We start from the raw sequence: 10,398 nt of genomic DNA on the forward strand, positions 1-10,398 counted from the left end.
TGGAATGATGATTTACCCAAATCTTGGTTAAATTCTGCACGATCTTAATCCCTAAAGCAAGAAAAGGACCCCCATCCAATCTCTAATTACAGACCGATTGCTTTGTTAAACGCCGATTATAATTATTCACACAATATCAGCTTTAAGATTTAAAGTAATTCTCGCCGATTTAATCAAACTCAGATCAATGCGGATTTTTTGCCAATAGGAATTAAAAGAGAACATAGACATATATAGATATATTGAATATCATGGTAAAAGGGTGGATAAAAAACTGGCTTTAATTTTTATGACTTTCAAAGCCTTCGATAGCGTTAATTGGACATTCATGAAAGCAATAATCAAAAAGATGATACGGGAAATAATTTCAAAACTGGATAAATAAGATGTATCAACCACAACAACAAAGTTAATAATAAATGGTGAAAAAACACACAAAACTAATTATTGAAGGAACTAGACAGGGTGCCCTTTATCGCCCTCTTTTTCATATAACCCTAGAAATACTTAATTATACAATAAGAGAGGATACAAAATCACAGGTGTTAAAGTGAAAAAAGACCATTTTAAGCTTGAGGGCATATGCAGATGACTTGGTTATCTCATTATCAAATCTTTAATATATTCAGTGCCTACTGAGACTCTCGAGCAATTTGGCTGGGTTTCAGGGTGAAGATAATAAAGATAAACTTCTACAGTATATTGTAATGAATATGACAAAAAAGAGAAGAAAGGAATTGAAAGTAAAACATCTTTTCAAATAAAAAAAAAAGATTGGTATCTTCAAAAAATAACTATGAAAAAACTTGGAAATCTATTAAAAAGGATGTGGAGAGAAATGAAATAAGATCGGACTCTCTTGGTTAGGTAGAATCTCTACTATTAAATGAACATCTTGCCCAGGAGTGTTTCTTTTTTCAAAAACTCCCAATTTTAACCAATGAAACCTTTCAGGATTTGGCAAAGCGATATTAGTAATTTATTTGGGAAGGAAAAAAAGCCAGAGTCCGAATGAAAGTATGCAGGACTCCTCTGAACAAGGTGGATTGGCAGTTCCAATTTTAAAATTTATTTTCTGCTTGCTGCTTTGGTGGATATTGACTGGTTGCAATTTAGAAAATAGAAGCTTACTTAACTTGGAGGGGTCAACAATGTTTTTGGGTGGCATGCATGTTATTTTATGGTAGTTAAAGCATAAGGATTTCAAAATCATTGTATTCGGAAGGCTCTAATTAAAACATGGCTTCGGTATCAGCCCAGATTCTTTAAAAAAAAAACCCTTATGGGCTTCAACAAATGAAGCTTTTCATAAACATCAAGATTTTTCCCTGGGAAATGGATTAATTATAGACAATTGTGATAGGTTAATTCAACACAAAATTTAGGTTAACCACCTGAGAGCTTCTAATGAGGGATATCTGATTAGCGGTTACCTACAGACACAAATTAAAGAGAGATTCATAGAGACAAAATTTTACCGGTATAGATTTAAAAGGGTCAGTTATAGATGATATTTATTTTCAAAAAACCCAGCAAAATTGCTCGGCTAATAAGATATTGTTATCTTTAGAGATGGAGGAAGAACATATTAAAAAATCTATGATTAAATGGGCTCAGGATTTCCAGCATAACATCCCATTAATCCAATGGGAAAAAACTGGAAAATAAGAATAAACAACCACTGCGATTTGCCCTCAGAGAGAAAACTATTACAAGATGCAATTTCTATGATATCTGACCCCATCGAAATTAGCAAAAATCTATTCCAATGTAAACCAAACTGTTGGAAGTGCAATAAAGCCCCTGGTTCGTTCTTTCATATTGGTGGAATTGCCAATATGCAAATAATATTGGAAACAGATTCACAAGTGGGTACAACAAATTTAAATTATATTTTCCTGTACCAGAATTTTACTTATTGGGTATGTACTAGATGATAATTTAGAGAAAAAATTTGGAACTTATATTTTATCTGACCTCCGCAGCGAGGGGTGATCTATGCTGGAAACTGGAAAAATAAAGATGACATTGATTATAACAAGTGGTTGTTAAAGTGATAGATTTTCTGCAATGACAAACTTACCTGCCGGATAAGAGGACTCAGGGAACCTGTAAAGAAATTTGGAAACCAGTTAGTGCCTTTTAGATAAAGAAAAGCAAATTAAATACATTGTTAATTGATATTTCTGAGACTCGATACTGTTATATATATCAGAAATTCAAATTTTAGTTTTCCAAATGGTTATACTTCTCGTTTTTTCTTTTATTGTCTGAAGGACATCAAGAAAACAGAGAAAAGTTTTGAAATTTTACATGATGTAATGATTCTTATTTTCGATAACGCGCAAGATCCTGTAAGTAGAGATGTCTAAGATAATATTGACAGATTTTTGAGGTTATAAATAAGGTGTTAGCAGGTTACGTAATGTTACTTAAAATGATATTTGGAATTGCAGGAGAGAAAAAGAATTCATAGCTCAGGAAGCACGTTAGTAGATCCAGGAAGGAAATTTTATTTGTGTTTGTCAATGCTGTTGAGTTTGTTTTGATGTATGTGATATTTTTGCTTTTTGTTTCTTCTGTGTAGAGGGGAGGGGATGATTTGGGAAGGGGTGATGTTAATGTATTGTATTGTATTGTTTTTATGTACTGTTGTATTAGGTGTATGTACAAACATGATGTTATGTTTATATAATGTATTGTTGGTTTTTAAGAATAAAATTTATTTATAATTAATAATAATACAATAAACAGTTGTAATTCAACATATACAAATCACTCCATGTCTGTCCTTTTAATGGGTAGTTCATCATTATTTGAAGTAACCATGAAGAAAGAAACAACAGATTACAAAGCACATTTATTCACTCAGCTGAAATGTGTGACAGTTTTGCATTATTCAATCTCTGTGTGTTTCCCTCTGTGATTAATATAACAATGTTCCTGATTCCATTGCTCTTGGAATCTTGTCTTTGCATTCTTCCTGATGACATGGGGGGGCTCTGTATATATCTATCAGGTTTAATTGAATGCCACTAAGGAAAGAAAGGATCATTGTATGTAATGAAGAAACCCAATTTCCCTTCTGTTCTTGTTGTACAATGCTTTCATCTTAATAAAGCCTGTCAGTTTATTTTAGGACTCTTCCAGCGATGTAATCAACGATTATATAAAAGGAAGCTGGACAGAGAGAGAAAGAGAGAGAGAGAGATTAAGAATAAGAGGCATTTTGATTAAAATAAAATAGGTTAGATACAAAATGTCAGTATTCTGTAACAGGATACTGAAATCTTTGCAGGTACAGAAATCTAACAAAGGCTTCTGATGAAAAAAGTGGAGAGGTGGTTTTTCAAAATTCCCCAGATCACACCACACATATCTCCCAAGTTCCAGAGAATCCTCCAACATGAAAGGACAGCTTTCTGGAAATTCCAGGAGGAGGGAGGAAAATAAATAAAATTGCCTCCCTCCCTACACTTTTTAATTAACAGACCGCAGCCATCAACTGGTTTTGGACACAATCTCTGAACAGACATTTCACCAAGACTGCCAACAGATTACTCTCCTTGCTGTTGTAGCTTTGGTCAATAATGTTGCATTTGGGTCTTTATATGGTTCACTTGTCAATTTATAGGTCATATGGCTTTATATATGTCTTGATGCTAAACATTCTGGAATCTAAATATTGCCTACAATGGCAATGTCAATTTCACCCGGTACTCTATTTTTTGCTTCATTTGCTCAATATTGTCACTTATTCTGGAGTTTTTTTAGGCTGCAGGTTAATTAAGACACATTCTACTCCAATAACCCAAAAATGCTAATTATTTGTCACTCTGACAAAATAGGGCATCATTAGGTGCATGCTGGATGGATGGGCTGCACCAGGTGACCCACGTGGGTTGTGTGACATCACGGCTTCCCAAACACTCCCTTGGGCAGAAACCAGACTTGCATCTCAAAAGGTGGAAGAGAGGGAGGAGTGGGTGAGGGGCCAATGGAGCAAAGGGAAGCGGAGCCCAGGAAAAAGAAAATAAAAAAAGCCGCTCAAAAAAAAAAAAAAACATGTGTTAATATGGTCAAAAACACATCACCCCAAATTCACCTTAACTGCTATGTACATGTAGATCTTTGGACGTGTGGCATGATACTTTAATTAAGTATTTTGTTTTGCTGTTGTTTATGTCACAACCATTCCACTTCATTGTGAATATGGGAATTCATTATTGCATTAACACATTATGTACAAATACATTACTACTACTTATACAGTGTTGAGGGAGGGTGTACATGCAGGGTGACACCCATGAGTACTGCACTGGGTGCACCAACCTATGATGCCATTGTGATCAAAACATTGTCATGGTAAATTGCCCAGTAAGATTTATCCTGAAGGGCAATGACAGTACATGGCTGTGGACTGTTTTGAACAGGGATGGGAGAGAAATTTAACATTGTTTGGACATTCAACATTAATAGTATAATGTAATGCAATTATTCTTCAGATTTTTTTACTTCTATGATTTTTTTAAGGGGACTGCCCAACTTACCCGTTTGGGCCTGCTTTTTTGGGAGGGGGGTGGGAGCACAGGGATGGCTTGCCTGCTGCGGCCATCCCCGGTGGGCAGCAGCATGGGTGCCAGGGCCCTGATTGGCTGGTGGGGATGTTTTAGAAAGAGGGATGGCACTTCTGGTCTGGGGCAGCTGTAACTCCCAGTGACCCCTGGAGTTTAAGTGCCTCATCATCAGCTGCAAGCGGACAGTGATCCCAGGATTGTTCTAAAGCACAGGTTTATCACGAGGAGACCTCACCAAGCAGTGCTACTGATTGGAGCCATCTACCAGCAGCAACTCTTCTGAAAAAAGTTCTTCCACTGCCAGCAGCTTATCCAATAGCCATTCCTGATCAAGTCTCTCTCCCACGTGCATGGGGTGGAAAACATCGTCCAAGGTCAAGAAAAGGATCAGAAAGGACCACGGGCATGAAGCCAGGCAGTTTTCATGACAGGGTGGTGTGTCTTCTCAACGGCCCTGAGAAGGATGACTACTGGTTGGGGGGGGTACCTTTAGTCCTTGGGCTGCTCTTTAGCCATCAGGCGCAGGGCCAGATGCCTTGGTTGGAGGGGTGGTAGGTGGACTCGCCGGCCTTCACCTTGCCCAAGTTTTCTTGAGATGAGACCCCCCTCCCTGGATCTTCACTTGTCGAAGAACACCAGGAAAAAGATGCTCAGGGGCAAATTCGTGGATGTCTTTACTCTGTTGAGCCCTTAGGTTAGGAGATATGTGCCATTACTTCAAAAGAGTGGTAAGCGAGACCATAAAGCCCAACATATGACACTCCTTTGCCAACTGGACAGAGGACTTCTCCATTTATCTGGGAGTAGTCTCCAGAGTAGTGGCCTATCCGGAGAGGGCTTGACCCTGGCCAACCATATAACCAGTTGTCAAGCTGCATGCTTTCTTCAAGGTGACCTGCTCAGCCCTACTGGCCATCCAGTGCCCACACTGTCTTAAAATTTTGTTTGGTTGAGGGAGGACAGGAATGCTCCTTGCACCCTGTTGGTGCACCTAGGAGGCATTTCTTTCTTTCCAAAGGGGGTGGGGGTTTGGGACCCATACGCATATTTCCTTTTTAGGAGGGACCCTGGCGGGCTGGAGGAGAACAGTGGCCAAAAATTAGATGGCAGGAGATCTTTCTGCTCAGCCACTTTGTAAACTTTCAAACATCTTGGCCGAATCTGTGACTCCAGAGCCAAGTCCCGTCTATTCAGAGCTGCATTTATCTTGGCATTTTTTGGTGTACTGAGGATAGGTGAGCTGGTCCCCTCTTCTAAGACTTACATCTCTGAATGCACTCTCCAAGTGGGGTGAGGGGGGTTACCTTGGTCGGCAACACTGTCTGTAGTTCTTCGCAGGTTCAAAATGTAACCAGCTAAGAAAGGGGCTTCCATCATCCTCCAAAGGCTACACACGCCACAGCCTTGCCCTGTCCGACCTTGTGCAGATTCCTGTCATCTTGCTCCCAAGCAGAAGGCCTGCTCTTCATCCATGAGGACAGCACACTGCTAACATGGTACCAGGTGGTGTCGGTGCTACGCCTGGCCCTATAGTGTGCAGGTTTGCTTGCTGAGGTCTTTGGTGGCCACACATCCCACATCGCGACTGCCACTGTTGCAGCGGGATGTGGATGCCCGTAGACTCCATGAAGAAGATGGGCAGGTGGAAATCTGGGGCATTTGCAGGCTACTTACACCCACAAAAGGACTCTTGTCAGAGACTCTATTGTGGGGGGCTGTGGGGGCTGGGGGTACTCAGTTTCAAGGATTATTTCAGTTGGCAAGTGTTGGAAGGCAGGCCCCAGGGTGGGGGGTCCAGCCTTTTGGGGAGTGTCATAGGCCTTGGATCTGTGGGCATGTTTCCTGTGCTGTGGAGCACTAGATTGGGAGTCCAACAGGGAACTGGGGGGTACTTAGAGAGTAGCAGTGTTGTCCCTATCGAATCCGCATCTCTGGTGACAAGGGGTAGAGATGTGCACGTGCGCTCAACCGGCTCCTTGAGTTGCAAACACACGGTCAGTTGGATCCCCTCTGTCATTCCGAAGCCTGACCTGACCAGGCAATTCAGTTCCTTGACCAACATGGGTTGGTGATGACAGATCTAGACTTTATGGTTTTTGGGCCACCTTTCTCACTTGCTGTAATTAATAAAGTGACCTTTTTTCTGCAATCATGTTTTTTGGTCAACATGTGGAGTTTTCCTACCAACGCAATATCATTTTTTGAGTAGCTTCTAGTATTTATGCACCTGTATACACATTTCTCTTAATACAGAGAGTTTTATAACCCTTCTCTGATTTTTTTCCTTTTTTTTTATTAATTAAAATATAAAAAATATGTTCCAATGAATGTGTACAAAATTGCATTAAGGAAAATGTGTACAAGATGCATATGAATATGTGGACTTTAATTCTCTCTCACCTGCCACCTCAAGAATCAGATAGGAACTTTGACTGGGATGGAATAATTTATGCTTCAAAAAGTCTGAAGGTTGTAGATAATGAACAAAACAGATTTCTTATATCTCCTCTTTTGTGGAAAAAGGATTATGGATTTCAGACAAGAGCAATGCAGTCGCAACGTAAAGAATACAGTAGTGGTTCCAACAGCATTCAGTCAAGATGCCTTCTGAAAGTCAGGCTTTGCATTTTAAGAGCCAATGAGCAATAAAGGGCAATTGGGAATGAGAATGTGTTAAAAATTTGAAAGGAGCGCATATGTGACAAATGAAGCAACTGTTTGTGTATGGGTGTAATCCACTGTGATGATGGTTCACTAGCTGTAACCTGCAATGAAATTAGGATTCATGTTATGATTCTATTCTATACAAGCCTAATCAGTATATAGAATCCCCAGGGAGCTCTTGTTCCCTTAAATCCAGCAGGGCTTGTCACTGAACCCCTTTCCTCAAAATATTTGCAGACATTTCTAGTGGATCTGGGAGAGATGCTATGTTAGGGTACGTCTAAATGGGCCATTTACACTGGTTTCTCCCAGCCCTCATGTTGCCCTGACAAACAATGCAAGTTCAACCCCCTAACTTGAGTGTGGACTGTCTTCACATGGGGAAGGCTAGTTCTGCACTAAATCTAGTACATCCCTTTCTTAACTGAATTTTAAAAGCTTACCCTTTGCTCAAGTTGCCAAGAAAATCCAAAGTACTCTGCAGTGATGCTGGGTGGCTGTTCACATGCATGTTCCACTGTGCCACCTAGCATGTGATTGACAATGGTGTGGTGTGGGTGACACAGTGAAATGTACATGTAAACAGTTTGACCAGATACTGCAGAATTCCCAGACAACACGGGGAATTGGGGGCAGTTTGGGGTCTATCCTGAAGTATTCTGGCCAGTGTAAACCTCTTAATTTTATAACAGACTTTTATTGCTAAAAGCTATGCACCATCACTATTCAGAATTATTAAAATCATTTAAATTAATAACATACCAAGAACTGAACAGATAAACCATAATAGCCATACTAAAAAATCACATTTATACTAATTAAAATTAAATCTAGGTTAAAATACCAGTTGTGTATACATTTTGAATTAGTTCTTACAATTGATTTGGGTACCTAAATCACAGCTTACTAGCAGCCAGGGCAAATTTTGCAACCATAACGGTGATATAAACATTAGTATCAGCTAATAGATGCAGATTTACTCAAGAGAGGAATGTTTTGAGGTAAGAGGAAGAAACTTTGTCTAGGGGATTTTGTACAATATTCATGGCATATTTTCAGACCAAAGATGTCCTGGGGGAGCCCATTGATGTAGAGGAAAGCCCACAACCGGGCTCTTTGGCAGGGGTTTCTTCCAACCTGGAACCTCCCCATTTCACCCACCGTCCACTAAGATTAGTTAAAAAAGATAGGTTTGGTTTAATAAATGTTCAGTATATCCCTGATGAAACTGTTTTCACTGACCCAAAAAAGGAAACCATTCTGCAATGAAAATAGTGTATTGGGCAAAAATACAATTTCCTCACAAAAAATGTATGATGCTCTATATATATATATATATATATATATATATATATATATATATATTGTGAACCACATTTTTTTTTTACACTGATGTTTTTGCCAAAAACTCCTCAAGGCAATAATTGAAATAATTGCAAAACTGGGGGGGGGAGGGAGGGAGGGAGGGGGCTGGGGTACCAACCCTATAATCTTACCTGTGGCAGAGAACTTTTGAAATTGTTCATTTTGATAGAGAATGAAATAACAAGGATTTATATTCTAGTGGTGTAGTGGTTTGAGCGGTGGACTAAGATTCTGGAGATCAGGGTTCGATTCCCTTGGGGAATGGCATACAACAACAACAAGAAGAAGAACAACAACAACAGAACAAAAAGAGAATACAATTGCCTTTCCCTACTGTTTTTTTTTTCTTTTAAGGCATTTGTGAGGTTCTGAAAACAGAGATCAAACTACATTAGTTAATGATTGTCTAAAGAATTCACTTCCAAGTATTGTAACAAAAATGCAATATCATACCTTATCTCTTTATTTAATGAAGATGTTAAATTTGAAAATATGAGGCAGTTTTATAAATGTTTCCCATAGTTTTTAGGACTGCTTGATGATAGGGTTGGTTCTACTATGAGTCTAAGTCAAGCTCTTGGGCTATTCTCCAGAGCCTGGAACCCCTCACCTCTGGAGGAGGAAGACAAGGTGGAGTAGAAGTGGGGAAAAGGAGATGGGAGTGCTGAACGCTGCCACTGCAGCCCTGCTGCTACCCGTTCTGCTCTATGGAACATTGCTTCCAAAATGGCGGCTTTGACCGTCCTCAAAGCCAACAGTCTGAGAACTGGGGCTGTATGGAAAAAGTGCTTTAAATAAACATTATGCCACCCTAGCAGTATAGGAGCATCAGCTGTTGTTGCCTTTGCCTGCTTTTCTCCCCCTTTGTTTTAGGGGGGAGGAGGTCTTCACATCATCTTTTATCTCTGTGTTGTCCTGCAGTCATGGAACCTTTCTGGCCATATGCAAGGGGTGTAGCTTAACTGTCCCTTCCGTTCTCTTCTCCTCCTTTTTTGTCTTCCTCCCCCTCTCTGGCTAAATGTGGTTACCCCCTTGCGCCAGTTGGTAGAGGTATGTATAGCTTATCCTCCTCCCTGGGTGGAGAGGATGCTGCCACACTGCAGCATTATAAGCAATTTGCAGTTTGCACCACTTTAACTGTCATGGCTCCATCCTGGTTCTGGGATTTGACAGAGAAGGCTAGTGTCTCACAAACTAGAATTCCCAGATTCCATAACATTGAGGCATGATAGTTAAAGTGGTATCAAACTGCCTTAATTTTTCAGTGTAGATGTGCCTGAGTAACATCATTCTCCTCTCCTTGAGGGGACTATAGGTACATGCCATCGCCAGTGTGGTACGTGTGATGGGTAGATTACTTTCACCTCGGGCAACAACAGAACTGAGCTGCTCCCGCTTAGTGAATCTTTTGTTGAGATCATTCTGAATAGCACTAAGAAGAAAAACTTAGCATACAATTCTAGTAATATTAAAATGAAACCATTTCCCATGGTTTTTTTTTTTAAAATAAAAAAATAAAAGGATTTGTTTTCCCATCTTGCAAACTACCATTTTGCCTTCCGAGATAGCCAAAATGACAAGGGGTCTTTTTTCCTCTTCCTTTACCACTGCCATGTGAAAATGCCCCTGCCCAGTTCCGATGTAGATGCGAACTCAGATAGATTGCTCCGTTATATTGTATTCCAGATACCCTTCATATGTTTGCAGCAGACCACTGCCGACAGCAGAGGAGTTATCATTGGAAAAGAAAAGATTTTCTTCCTTATCATTTAAAATATGGAAGAGGAAAGGG

Source organism: Sceloporus undulatus, chromosome 1, assembly GCF_019175285.1.
Source record: "Sceloporus undulatus isolate JIND9_A2432 ecotype Alabama chromosome 1, SceUnd_v1.1, whole genome shotgun sequence".
NCBI lineage: Eukaryota > Metazoa > Chordata > Lepidosauria > Squamata > Phrynosomatidae > Sceloporus > Sceloporus undulatus.